The sequence below is a fragment of the Erpetoichthys calabaricus genome, chromosome 10 (assembly GCF_900747795.2).
Source record: "Erpetoichthys calabaricus chromosome 10, fErpCal1.3, whole genome shotgun sequence".
Taxonomy (NCBI): domain Eukaryota; kingdom Metazoa; phylum Chordata; class Cladistia; order Polypteriformes; family Polypteridae; genus Erpetoichthys; species Erpetoichthys calabaricus.
This window is the reverse complement of record NC_041403.2, coordinates 155,642,735-155,657,267: the sequence shown is the minus strand read 5'-3', so window position 1 is coordinate 155,657,267 and position 14,533 is coordinate 155,642,735. Positions and strand designations below refer to the sequence as shown.

Here is a 14,533-nt window from a genome sequence, read left to right as displayed (position 1 = left end):
ATGTATATAATATTAGTATAATCTCACAGTTGATGTTATTTTTCCTTGTACTGTTTCGGGTAAACTACATTTTAAAGGCGCTATAACACAGCACGTAAGTAGTAGATCCCTTGTGAAAGGCGCTACACGACCGCTGTGGTATAGAAATTACATTTTCTATGTGATCGTCCAAATTTTTGCCTGACAACCTTGCACTACATGCCTGTGATTTACTTGTTAAAATAATTAATCACAAAAGCAACCTTAAATGTTGTGGGGTTTTAGTGACCCGAACTTACCTTAAGGGACAGAAAGTAGTTGTGCAGCGCAATTTACAAACAGAGTCCTGCTTCGATGGCGCCGATTACACTCTTTCGCAAAGATTTCCACTCTCCCAGGAGCCAACGGGGGACTTGAAGTGTCACAAACAGTGCAATAAGAGAGGACGCTGCCCGAAACTGCAAAGCTCTCAGCTCGGCGGAGCAGCCCAACATTCCACGGCTGGCAGTGTCCACTTTGTTCTCACGACCCCTCGCAGCTGAAGGCGGTCTCGTGTTCCCATTGTTTACAGCTCGGTGCAGTTAAAAAGTAGAAAGACGCAAAGCTGTTTTCCTCATCTCTTCTACTATCAAGTACTGCCAACTGAAAAAAAGATACAATGTGGCAGTTTCAGTGACAGTCATGTGGACAAATAAATAAAACTTCTCTGTCAGAACGCGCCTGGTGGCGGACGGCTCAGCGCTGTAGTCCAGACAGGATGGCTGTGATAGTGCGACGCGCGGCATGTTTGTGTTTACTTCTTTTCAATATCAGTAAAATAACTCTCACACAAATAATAACAATTCGTAAAGATGATATAAAAAGCGTCCACAAACGAAGTGATTAGTTCCTGTATTATAATATGTTCTGTGGTCATAGGTAATTTCCATATCACGTGGTCATACGTAATTTCCATTTCAAACGCGAAAAGAATAAATATATATATATTTGACAGTAAACTATTTCAACCATTCTATGATCTGCTTCTCACAACTGAGGGCATCGTGGCGGATGTTAGCCGACTTGCTGACCAACCACAAGCGTTACCTGGTAGGTAACCACTCATACAATCAGATTGTGATTCAGACTACGAATGCCGTGAATATATATAGATATATAGATATTTATATATATATATATATATATATATATATATATATATATATATAGATAGTATAAGCTCACAGTTGATGTTATTTTTCCTTGTACTGGTTTCAGACACCACACCCTGGACTGTCACTTGCACTGCTGGTCGGTTTGAGTACCTCAGGAATGCACAGAGCTAGGTCACCTGGAGCTTTGTGCTCCTGGCAGAGGCCCCTTGGAGAACAGTTTGGGCTGAAAGGTCAGACATAAAACACTTCACAGTGACCCTTGCTGATGGAAGACGGTGTACCCTGCCTTGAATAAGGTTACCGGGACCCACCCCAGAGCCAGGCTTAGTGGTGGTGTTCACTGATCAGCTTCTAATGGTTAGATAACCCACATAACAGGCTAAGTCAAAATGTTTGATAAAGTGCATTAAGGGATCCAGAGAGTTTTGAGTTAAAAAAAGGAAGTGGAAAGTACTAGTTTGATATAGTTGTATCACCATCAAGTGTGGCATTGTTTCTTGAATCAAACTTCTTGATCATGGTTGATCTCTCCCATAGTCTAGAGTTCTAATGCATGAAATACTTTGGGCAGGTAAGAAGAGACTTGCAGCCCCTTGGCTGAAGGCTGTACAACAGGAGTCTCATCTGGTGAACAAAAGGGTTGCCTCAGTGTGGCTACAAGTCACAAAGAGGAAAACTCTGACAGTTGTTTGTGCATATGTATGAAACAGCTATATTCATCTTTCTTTGGAGAATGTGAATGTGGCGCTTGAAAGTGTGCTGCCTGTAGACTTGGTAGTCTTATTGGGTGACTTCAGTGCTCATGTCGGGAATGACAGGGATACCTGGATAAGCATGATTGAGAGGAACCAGTTTGGTGAGCTTTTATTTGGTTTTAGTACTAGTCATGGATTGTGCATAATAAACGCCACGTTTAAACACAATAAGTGTTCTGGGTACAAGAGCATCTTGAGCCAAAGGTCACTGATAGTCAATGTAGTTGTTTTCTCTGACCTGAGGCCAGATGTTTTAGACACTCTGGTGAAGAGATGGGCAAAACTGTCAACTGATCACCACTTGGTAGGGAGTTGGACTTGAAACAAGGGCATAGGTTGGACAGACTGGTGAAACCTATATGAGCAGTTAGAGTGTACTGGAAACATCACACTGAGGCTTCCATTTATGATGAGCTCACCTCCCTCCCTCCTCTGATAGAACCCCTCTCATGTGCAAAGTGAGGTCAGAGACATTGAGTCCAAATTTATTCTATTCAAGACCTCAGTTGTGTAAGTAGGTTTGAAAAGCTATAATATTAAGGTGGTCAGGGCACCTTATTACAGCAACCCTTGGACCGATGGTGGACACCAGAGGTGAGGGAAGCTGTCAGATTGAAGAACAGGGCCTTCAGGGACATGCTTTATGTGGGACCTCTGGACTCGGTTGAGAGAGATTGACAAGCTAAGAGGACAGCTGCAAAAGTGGCTATGGAAGTAAAACCTCCAGCATTGGAGGAGTTTTAAGAGGCCATGAAGAACAACTATCAGATGGCCTTGAGCCTGTTCTGGCAAATTGTTAATAAGGCATTTTTTTCTGCAAGGATTTACAAAGATAGGTATTTTTCCCTTTGTTGATGTAATATAGATCAAGAAAGAAAGAAATTAGATTCTTTGAAAGTATCTGCTACTGGTAAATGTCAGTATTTGTTTTGGAATCTACCAGTGCACTGTATCTTTTAGGGTTTGTCAGGATCTAACCCCCACCTATACCCAGTTCAAAATGCTAACAATTATTGAGTTTCCTCATCCGATGCTGTTAAGTCTTGTGAATCTAAACCTTGACTGCTGTCTGACAGGATAGGATTGGCATTCTTACTAACCTGAATTTTACTAAGTTCATTGAGAAAAAAGACAGCTTTAAAACAGTAATTTTATTACCAGTTTTTATAAGGTTGTTGACTGATTTTATGCTAAAATTTGGAAAGCAATATGTAAAGACAGACATGACAATAGATTTGGTAAAGACCATTCCAGGCGATTGTCATTTGAAATCATTTAAAAACATAGACTTTAATATCATGTTCACAGATAAACATGTTACATTTTAAAATTTTCTATACTAACATTCAGTGCACACACCAATTTTGCTGTCACTCATTCCAAAGGCAAGTGCTGTAAATTTCAGCTATTTGACTCTTCTGAATCCAATAACCTTTGTTTATGTGGAAATGTGTTTGTGTTCTTGAAAGTCTGTCACAAATAGGGAAAAAAATTCAGTAAAGGTAAAACAATAAGCCTTGAGGGGAATAAACCAAACCAAATCAGAATTTAAAGGGCATACTATAATCAGAAAAATATTTTAAAAGGACTTGATGCAGCAAGGAAAGTTTGTCACTAATGAAGTGGAATAAATGCCAGAATGTGAATCATCATATGCCCAACATAATAATAATTTTATTATGTGTACATGCAAGTGTTTCAGAGTAATCTCTTTAATGTAATTAGCCTTGGCATGGCAATTCAAAGTACAAATGCGACAAGAGACATGGGATTTAGAATTATTCATTATCCATGCCCTTACAGGAAAAAAATCCTGTTCTGTAGAAATAAAAAAGCCAATATTTAAAGAGAAATATACAATAAAAACATCTGATTATCTAGCATTTCAAAACCTGATAATATGCCAGTATGCTCTCCTAATTTTGAATGGCAAATTCTGTCAGCAGGTTCAAATGGGCTCTTCAAAGTTTTTATTAATAAGTTGTAAAATTAAGCAAACACAGATAAGTGGATGAAATGATATATGGCTCTCACTCGGTGAAGGTACTACAAGCTGAAAGATAAACACCTAATTCATCTGAGGTTACTATTGTAAGGATATAAATAACCAAAAGTGAATAGTTGGATAGTGAACGGAGAGAAATTTACCCTGGCAGCATGGCATTGTGACGATACAAATCAAGAGTTTACGGATTCAGTACTCTTGGCCCAATGTGGCCCTCAAATAATTACCTAATTGATTACCAAGACTCAGGAGCCATAGATTTAAGAATAGTTTTTGATATAGTCAACGTTATTACACCGTACTCATAGAATTTGTTTATGATTTGAGTGTGTGTTTTAATTATAATAATTGTCATTTTTTTCACTTGGCTTATTTTTTGTAACAGTGGTGGAAGGTGTTATGTTTGTACAGTGGTGGGCCATCCGGCCCTGCAAGGCCTTCTCTGCTGGCCTAAAAAAATATCTGAATCACAAACTGATGTTAATTATACTTTGTCCATGAATACTTATTAAATAATTCCAAATAGTCATAGCTTTTCCGATGGTTGTGTTGCTTCCAAACATGTATTTTCGTATTAAAGCATTTAACTAATCACATTTCAGCCATCATTTGTTGCCAGGCAGGGTCAGAGTCAAAGAAGTCTGCCCGGAGGCCTTCACAATCCGTTCTGCAGGCCCTCTAACACAAAATAAATGTCGATTAAACTGTTGGTTCAACCAATCAGATTTTGAGTTGATGCCACTAGGGCCCTCTAGCAGGCGTATGGCAACGTCACCGTATTCAGACCTGTTGATTGGATAGGATGGTGTAATAGAAAAATCTGGAAAAAAAAACCTGGGCAGGTTCGACTTTCAGCATTAGTTTCGATGGCGATAGAAAGGGACTTCGTGATGGAACTGAAGCGTTCGGATAATCTGTACAACAGAGTAATTGAACTGTTTTTGAGGAAAGAGAGGAGCATGGATTTTGTTTATAAATAATCCAAATTTTTGGTGAGTAAAATGTTGCGATTTTCCTAAATAATATTGCAAGTTTATGAGATATTATTGATGTTTTTTATGTGTGTCGCGGCTGTAGCTGCAGTAGAAAGGAACTTGTTCACCCCTGATTTGTCTATTCAATAAAGGCATTTATTGTGGCTACAGGAGTTATCTATCTGCGATGCAACAGCTCTTTATACTGTATTTCTGCATATTAAGATGGTTTTTATAACCATAAATTTAGTTTTTGTGGGGCGGGTTGATTCAGACGGAGCACTACTGAAGGCCTAGGTGTGAAATGCTTCTGACTTTAAAACTAGTTAAGAGTTGGACCATTCTAATTTGTATGGTATGTTGTAAATCTCAGCATCTGGAAGTATAAACAAATACAGTATATGTATGAAGAGACTATGTAAGGTGAAACCATACAGGCTTGGTTTGCATTGCCATGGAGATGAAACACTGGCCTAATTTTTTTTTCCCCTGTGTTCCTTCATCTGTGTACCTTTTACCATTAGTTACTGTCAATTTAGCAGATACAGTATCTTGTGGGTCATCTCTTACTCATTAAATTTCAGGAGACATTTTTATGGCTGAGTACATTACCGTTGATCGCATCTTTAAAAGGTCCCTACAATCTTTAAAATTAACAATATTTAACAAACAGGAAATTTTTTAATCTAAAAAGTGAAGCTTGTTGGTTTTATAGGCATTTCAGTTAATGTAGAAAAAGATATCGCAAGGTTGTTGTGCTTAAATCAAAAACATGACACGATATGTCTGCTGGTGTCTGGGACCATGGCACAAACACGAGAAGGGTCTGATTGAGTCCTGCATAACTGTAAGACATTCCCACTTACACACATGCCCACTTCTAATGATAAGGTAGTGAGGCCAATGTAACTCAATAGCTTCTTTTATTTCTGTTCAGTATAATTAATGCATTAATCAAAGTTTTCCTACTTCTTATAAATATTTTTTTTTGTTGGTACGTTATTATAAAATAATCACCTATTCCACTCCTCTGATTAAACCCTTGGATGTAGCCTAATAAAAATGTTAGTAATATGTATTTGTAGTAATTTGTTGCTGGTATCATTGAGTATTGTATGAGAGATTTATGGGATATAGTAATGTGCATCAGGAGAGACTTAGTTCTCTATCAGATGTGTGTTCACATATAATGCAGAATGTTCCTACTGTCATCAGCTTGTCTGCCTGCTGAAAACAGCTTGATTTCCAGTGAGGTTATTTTGTTGAAATTTGCACACTTTGTTCTTTAAGAAAATATTTGGGACATTTCCCTTTTCATTGAGATAACCTTGAATTGAGTAAAATGTTAACAGTTTTGAAATTTCAAAACCACTCATAGAAAGGTTTTGGTGAATTCTGAACTTGTCTCTTTTCAAACAATGAAATGCTACATTAGACTTTTACTACAGATTATTTTAATGTTTATTTGGCAAAAAGATATTTCAACTAATATATTTTGTATATATTCCTCTTTTACTAGTCCAATATTCACCCCTGATGGGACAACACAGCCCCAATGTAAGATATTGAAACACCACCCAAGTTTCTTGAGTAACATCAAGTGTCTAATGTTGTCTGTAGAAGAGGCAGCAATGGGTTTTGCACACCTTTGGACACACCAGTTCACTTCTGCTGCTTGAAATTTTACTAGGTTAAGTTGCATAATCTTCTCGACAGTAAAATTAAGAAACACAAGCAACTTATCTAGAAATGAACTGATGAGGAAACACGCTCCCTAAGCGAGGCTCACTGTGAGTAAATATGTACTCACTATTTATAGTACACTAAAAACATCCTCACGGCTGCATAATGATTCTGTATTTGTCTGACGCTATAATTTATTGGCAAAGCTCCATAGTGACCTACCATCCATCAATTACATCCAACAATTTTACCTTGAAACTTTTACATAGACTTTCTCTTTCCACTGGATACTTCTTTCAAAAATTTTGTTTAGAAGAAATATGAATTAAATTAGCAGTAGACATTCTGCTACCAATGCTACGTCAGTTGGTGTAATTTTTACAGCACTTAAGTTGGTCTATGAAAGCTGTTTCAGCTCCTACAAGCCTGTTTGGGCTCTGTTTTTAGCTACATGATATTGTAAAGTACTGTTAAGAAAGACATTTTATGCACTCCAAGGACACATATAATTACATACCTGTACAATTATTACTTATTTTTAGAATATGACTCACTTTTACAAAAATATTTAATAAAAGATTGATGAATCACTCACTGATGAAGCAACTAAACAAAAGTTCAATTTGTTCCAGCTTTCATAGCAACAAACTAAGCCCCCAAATACTCCTGAACGTTGAGCCCTTTTCTTTTTTGTTTATATATGATTTTTCAGCGGTCATTGTCTGTGTCGAGTCTGCACACTCTCATGCAGTCTTCTGTTCATGTACAACCATTTCCAAATCAATAACTACTAAATAGACCTTGTGTAAGGATAGCAGCGGTATGTTTCTGTGTGGATTTGCCCTGTGTTGGACTGACATTAATGCCAGTATTGGTTCTTATTGTTATTCAAGCTAACAGACCTTACTTGTTAATTACCCTAATCAACATTGTTCCCCGTGACAGCCCAAATAAGGGAATGGGATCCTGAAAGATGCCTAAAATGTTTCCAACCACCAATATCAACATTATCTGCTTTTTCACTGTGTACTTAACAATATTCCTAAACAACAGAAAAGTATAATACAAAGCAGCAGTATTCCAAACTCATATACTACTCATCATTTTACTGTTCTCTAAAGTTGCATAGAGCTCAGTTTATCTCCGGTGACCATGACATGCCATCTTTTTTGCCTTTTGCTTCTCTGCTATTTATGTGAAAGGCCTGCATTTGCTAATATTGAAGACCCTTAAAATGGATGAAACAAGAACCCAGAGGAAACAGAGCATGACCATTTCTCGGCTTTGATAAAAAGTAGCTCCTTTATTTTAGAGTCAATCCAGTTTAAATATTTTTCCCCCAAATTGATAGCCTTACCAAGCAGTCCTTTGTATCTCTGAAAAATCTCAAGCTAGCTGCAGCCTGTTACAGATGTTTTATTTGAATTAATGCTATTAAATCTTAGGTGAGGTTGTCAGTCACAGCATGTTTTTTATAGCTATTTTTGATCATATTCTTGCGTAAGCTGAGGTGTTTAATTCCTAGGAATAATACTAATCTCTTATTCAGACAGAGAGCCCATTATGTGTGCAAAGAAGAAAATGTACTTTTTTACAGAAGCTCAATAAGTAAATAAATAATGTAACAAACAACAACAGCAGCCACAAGTACATATCAGAAAAGAAAGGAAAACTCCTGTCTTGGCCAAAGATGAAAAGGGTGTACTGCTAATTCAGGCAGAGAGCCCATTATGTGTGCAAAGAAGAAAATGTACTTTTTTTTACAGAAGTTCAATAAGTAAATAATGTAACAAACAACAACAGCAGCCACAAGTACATATCAGAAAAGAAAGGAAAACTCCTGTCTTGGCCAAAGATGAAAAGGGTGTACTGCTAATGGTATAATGGAGCCCCAGTTAGTGTTTCTTGATGCACATCTGCCAAATATTTCATGGGCTGAAAATGCTTGATGCTAGAGTGTCAGAGAGAAGATATGCAGCATTGTTCATAATGATGATCAGTTTTGATTTAATTCTTTGAATTGTGGTAATGTTAAGCTGCAGACATTTCTTTCTGTACCAGAAAACAAGGTTCTCCACCTGACTCCTATACTCTTATCTCATTTCTGTAATCGGTTCACACCATTAGTGAAGAATCAGCTAAAAGATTTCTTCAATTGATATGATCAAATGTTATATTTATGGTCCAAGAAAATGAAACAGAACTGTTCCTTGTAGTGCTCCACTGCTTCTCATATCCACATTAGAAATGTAGCCCTTGAGCCTCACATATAGATAGAACACACTGTTTGTCTCCAGGGAGAAATTTGGCTTTTATAGAAGTTCGTAAAATAAATAAATATACACACAGAAAGGTCTGAACACACACCAGAATGACTAAAAAGAAAGAAAAACATCTGTGACATGGCATTCACTGTCACTGTGCGGTATTATAAAGGTGTATTGCTGTTGGTATAAAGGAGTCCTTGTAACGTTCCTAGACTCACTTCTGCTGAGTAACCTCTTGGCTGAAAGTCCTCATTTTTAGTCAGCATGCCTGTGTCGATCAAACACAGGGAGCTCTGCAGTCTACTTGTGACTTTACGCTGTAGGAAGATAAGTAAATAAATCAAGGTAAATAACATTCGTATATAAGTAACATATAAATGAAAAAGACCATCGCAAAACATAATCACAAACAGGGTTTTGCACGATACCTTTGTGAGCTCTGTAAGCCCTGTTGTTTCATTGAAGGACATGCATGTGGAAGATTCACTGGCCGGATCACGCCCAACCTCTTGATGCATCCAAACGGTGCCATCTTTCGCCTTTACGCCTGTCGCAGTTGCGTTGTTCTTATGTGTGAGTGGACGTTTCTTGCAGGGAGGATTCTGTTGTCTTTCTCCAATGTAGATCGTTCATCCTCATCTGAGTTCACCTCTGTTATAGCACGACTTTATTTGAAAACTAACAGTGACAGATCAGGGAGAGTGTGAACATGACTGAGAGAATAAAAGTGAATAATAAAACAAAACGCTAACTTTTACAAGTACCATAAATTTACACTGGCAGTTACATACTCAAATAAATCAAATGTTTGTTTTTAATTCTATAATAGTAGCAATAAATATCCACTCACTACTCAAAACATTAAATGCATGAAAGCTCCAGGATCGAACCTGTTACATCTTGACTGCTGACTTAGACAGCATTTCTAACCTCTACACCAGCCAAGCAGACATTTATGTGGATGTGTGTGTCATACCCTATCCCAATTTTTTTACTTTAAATTCTAGAAATAAAGAGCTCTTGTTTTGTTATATTTGTGTCTTTTGTGAAAGTGTTAATTCCATATTTGAACTTCATGTCAGCATTTAGCCATTTATTAGTAGAACATAAAAAAAGTTTCTGTTCTAGTTACAGTATATGTTCAACATTTCTTGCCTCGCATATCCTGTCATCCAACATTTACACAGATCATTGTAGACACGGAATACATATGAATGTATGTGTTCCAAATAACTATATATTATTTACCCTATACAATTCAAGGCACCCCACATCCAGATTAACAGAATTGGTGTATGACTAAAGCTGCGTCGGTGGGTGGGGGATGAGATAGCAGGTTGCCTGCTGCCGGTGCTGATCGACACATTTGCAAAACAAAAGATGCTGATGAGGAGGTGCGAAGGAATTTAAGGTGGCCAGTGATTACGAGTTTTTTCGTAGGCTTCAGGGATTCTGGTGTTAATGCATGGCCTTTCTTTTTTGAGTAAGACATGCTTGTATGAATTACAAAATGTCATGTTCACTTTACAAAAAAGTTGTTTTTTAATATGGATATGTTAAGAGTGTATAATTATTGTTGAAAGGAAATGGCTTAAAATGCAGTAACATTGTGAAGCCCAGTCAACCCATTTTAGGGAGTAGGAGCCCTCCCAATAGCATCAAACACAAGGCAGGGATGTACCTTGGATAGGATACCAGCACATAGTAGCATAAACATGTTTAATTTACAAAATTCAGATTTCTGTAGGGGTGAAACAGGGTGGTGCAATGATTAATGGTGCTACTCCATAGCTCCACAGTGAACCAAATTAAATGTTGTCTACTCTTTTCTTTATGCGTCTACTTTATGTACTTCTGTTTACCACATATTACATGCATGTTAGGTGGATTTGTCTGTTTAAATTGAGTGTGAGCGTGCCCTTTACTGGCTCCCTGTTGAGGTTTTGCTTCTAGCTTGTTGGACTAACAGCCTTGCTCCCTAATCGGGATTAGCAGGACTGAAAGTAGATGGATTGATGGAGTTGGTATGAAGAAACAACAAAAAACAAGAAAATGAAAATAAATACCTATTCTATTAATAATAGATAATTATATCTTGATTTATGATTAAAATAAATATACAGTATACAGAAACAAAGGAGATTAAAATATGAAAGAAGTGACTCTAATTGGTTTAATTAAGAATAGTATATAGTTGGAAATTCATAACACCATAACAAAGTAAAGACAGGAGAAACAAATCAAATTGCAAGTAGAGATCAATAAAAATGTCTGAAAGGTTAATAGTGTATTGCAGTGTAAGCTAAGGCAAACAGCGTAAAGATACTTCCAGTATACTTTAGTGAAGAAAAATTAAAAGACTATTTAAAATGTCACAATGAGGACATGCAGGAAATAGCAAATTACTTCAATAAATATCTCATCCAAGCCTTACACAAGAGCAAATGGAATGCCTCAGGCAGAGGCATTGTTTAAGAATTGTTAAATAGAAAACTGAGATGTGCTTCAGCCACTGTGTGCATGGAAGACACTGTACAGTATAATGAGAGCTGAAAAATGTAAAATGAAATATTATTTTGTGCTCGTAAGCAAACTGTTGTGGTAAGGGTTTGCATGATTTCATTTGATATTTGGTAACATCTTGAACGCTTTTTTTTTTTTTGGTCTTTCTATTACCACTATTTTGAAGGCCATCATTGGCAACGCTTCCTGCATTGCTGGGGTTGTAGCTTCTAGGGTCGTGATCCACAGGTAATGGGGGCAAAGGAATAAAAGGTCCACTGGGAGTTCCTTTCATTTTCTGATCTGTGCAAAAAAAAAAAAACCCTAAACAATTAAATTAATCTTTTGTTATAGTACTTGAGAGTTTTGTTTGGTTTAACCTTTGTTTTTTTTTTTGTTTTTTTACTTTGATTCTAGTCTGTTGTTAGTATTTACAGTAATCCCTCCTCCATGGCAGGGGTTGTGTTCCAGAGCCACCCGCGAAATAAGAAAATCCGCGAAGTACAAACCATATGTTTATATGGGTATTTTTATATTGTCATGCTTGGGTCACAGATTTGCGCAGAAACACAGGAGGTTGTAGAGAGACAGGAACGTTATTCAAACACTGCAAACAAACATTTGTCTCTTTTTCAAAAGTTTAAACTGTGCTCCATGACAAGACAGAGATGACAGTTCCGTCTCACAATTAAAAGAATGCAAACATATCTTCCTCTTCAAAGAAGTGCGTGTCAGGAGCAGTGACTGTCACAGAGATAGAGAGAAAAGCAAACAAATCAATAGGGCTGTTTGGCTTTTAAGTATGCGAAGCACCGCGGCACAAAGCTGTTGAAGGCGGCAGCTCACACCCCCTCCGTCAGGAGCAGACAAAGAGAGAGAGAGAGAGAGACAGAGTTTGTTTTTCAATCAAAAATCAATACGTGCCCTTCAAGCTTTTAAGTATGCGAAGCACCGTGCAGCATGTCGTTTCAGGAAGCAGCTGCACAAAAGATAGCAACGTGAAGATAATCTTTCAGCATTTTTAGACGAGCGTCCGTATCGTCTAGGTGTGCGAACAGCCCCCCTGCTCAATCCCCCTACGTCAGGATCAGAGAAAGTCAGCGCAAGAGAAAGAGAAAAGTAAGCTGGGTAGCTTCTCAGCCATCTGCCAATAGCGTCCCTTGTATGAAATCAACTGGGCAAACCAACTGAGGAAGCATGTACCAGAAATTAAAAGACCCATTGTCCGCAAAAACCCGCGAAGCAGTGAAAAATTCGCGATATATATTTAAATATGCTTACATATAAAATCCGCGATGGAGTGAAGCCGCGAAAGGCGAAGCGCGATATAGCGAGGGATTACTGTATAACTAGTTCTATTTTTATTTATTTATTTTTTTTAATTTAATTTTTCTGCGCTTCTCCTTGGTTAGATCAGTAAATAAATCACCTGTCTGTTTCTTGGCAGGACACAAACTTACTCCAGTCGTGTCATATTCTTTATTTGGCAGACTCCTTTAACCAAGAAGATTTAAAAAAAAAAAAAAACACACACAATAATGCATATGAGTGATTATAAAGTATAATGTTAACAAGCAACAGTGAAGAAAGAAAAAGTTTAGCTAATTTAACAATTTGATCAATTAAAAATTGTGAAACTGGTTGGAATCAGGGGTACCCAGGGATAGTACTTAAGGACTCGTGGTCTAACGTAACCTGACTTATTTAATCTTTAATTGAGGTGTCTACATTTGTTTGACATGTTTGAATATCCCAAAAGCCTCAATAAAGCTGACCCAAAAGAATTCTTAAGTTGTAAAAAAGTAAAACCATGTGATTTACGACACTGGTGGTAATTAAAATGGAGTGAAACGGGACAACTCAAGCACAAAATTTCATGCGAAGGATTGAGAGAATTTGAAATAAACCACCAGGTCAAATGAAACAGGTGGTCTGGTGCTTTTCTTTCTTTTTTATTTTAACTCTGTGAATTAAATATTGGAACAATTAAGCAACTAGTCAACTAAACAAGCTTAAAGGACTGGATGGTGTCCTGTGATTTATAAAGGTTATCATGATTTTATGGTATAAAATCTCAGTACTACTGGAATAAATTACCTTTAATGTCAATATTAATTTTAAACAGTAATTATTGTTTGTTTTTATGAAAAAATACATTTTTACTATGTAAATTACAGTGTCTTTATTTATTCGCAATTGATTTTATTCACCTCTAACTCCAATCTGTAATGTCACCGTGTTAATCATTCATTTATGATTAGTAATGACTCTAAGCACTTAATATAATTTTCAGACATTAGATTTTAAGTTTGAATTACCGTGAGCTAACTAAATGATAAAATATAATGTTTCAAGGCTGCCTTTGTTTTCTCATATTGTACCGCTGGGTTCTGAAGGACAGAGGTGACAGCTAATTTTTAAGTGAGGCACTTTTTTAATCAGAATATATAAATTTAGTTTGTATTCCTTCCATTTTTCGCTTTCACTTGGATTTATAATACAGCTACAGATTTTTATATGGCTTTTTGGAATAAAACTCAGATTCATTTTTGTATGTTTGTGTCTCATGATTACTTTTTGTGTGATTTAACCATCTTTTATTTATTTCTGTTAGCAGATATAGGTTCACTGAAAAGGTGGGCAATACAGGATTGTTTCATCCTGTTATGAATCTTAGTTCTGTGCTCTACTATTATTTTGTACATGCATTTTGCTCCATTGTTTTTATTTAAATGAAGTTTATTATTTTTATCTTTATTTTAAACATACTGTTGTGGTTTTATATGGTTACTGTCATTTTGTGATGATTTTTGCATGACCATTTTGTTTATGATTTCTGCACCCTTTTCCAGTCACATGAAATGTGCAATAAGTGCCATGGTATATTATGTCATATCACTCCATGGTGTACAGTGTCTGGATTCTTTATTTACAAAACTACTTCAAATTAGTGTTGGTTAGGACTGAGAATTTCCAGTTATTTATAGACACTTTTATTTGAATTTTAAGTATGACTTTTGGCTTTACGTTTTTTGTTTTAACATTTGTGTTTATTTTGACTTTTTTTTTTTACCTTTCTTATTTCTGACTCCCAGCCTGTTGTTTGACTTAAGATTTCACCTACTTTTGATTGTTTTCTCTGCAACTTTTTGTCTTATTCCCAGTTCTTTTCTCCACTGGGCACTCTGACTCCTCTTGTGGCCATAATACATTA

At 36.7% G+C, this 14,533-nt stretch overlaps 1 protein-coding gene across 1 annotated transcript in view; it reads left to right on the top strand.

Annotated features, from left to right (window-relative positions):
- efcab14 (EF-hand calcium binding domain 14) overlaps positions 1 to 14,533 on the top strand; it is a 168,761-nt gene that overhangs the window by 57,449 nt on the left and 96,779 nt on the right. The window lies entirely within an intron of this gene.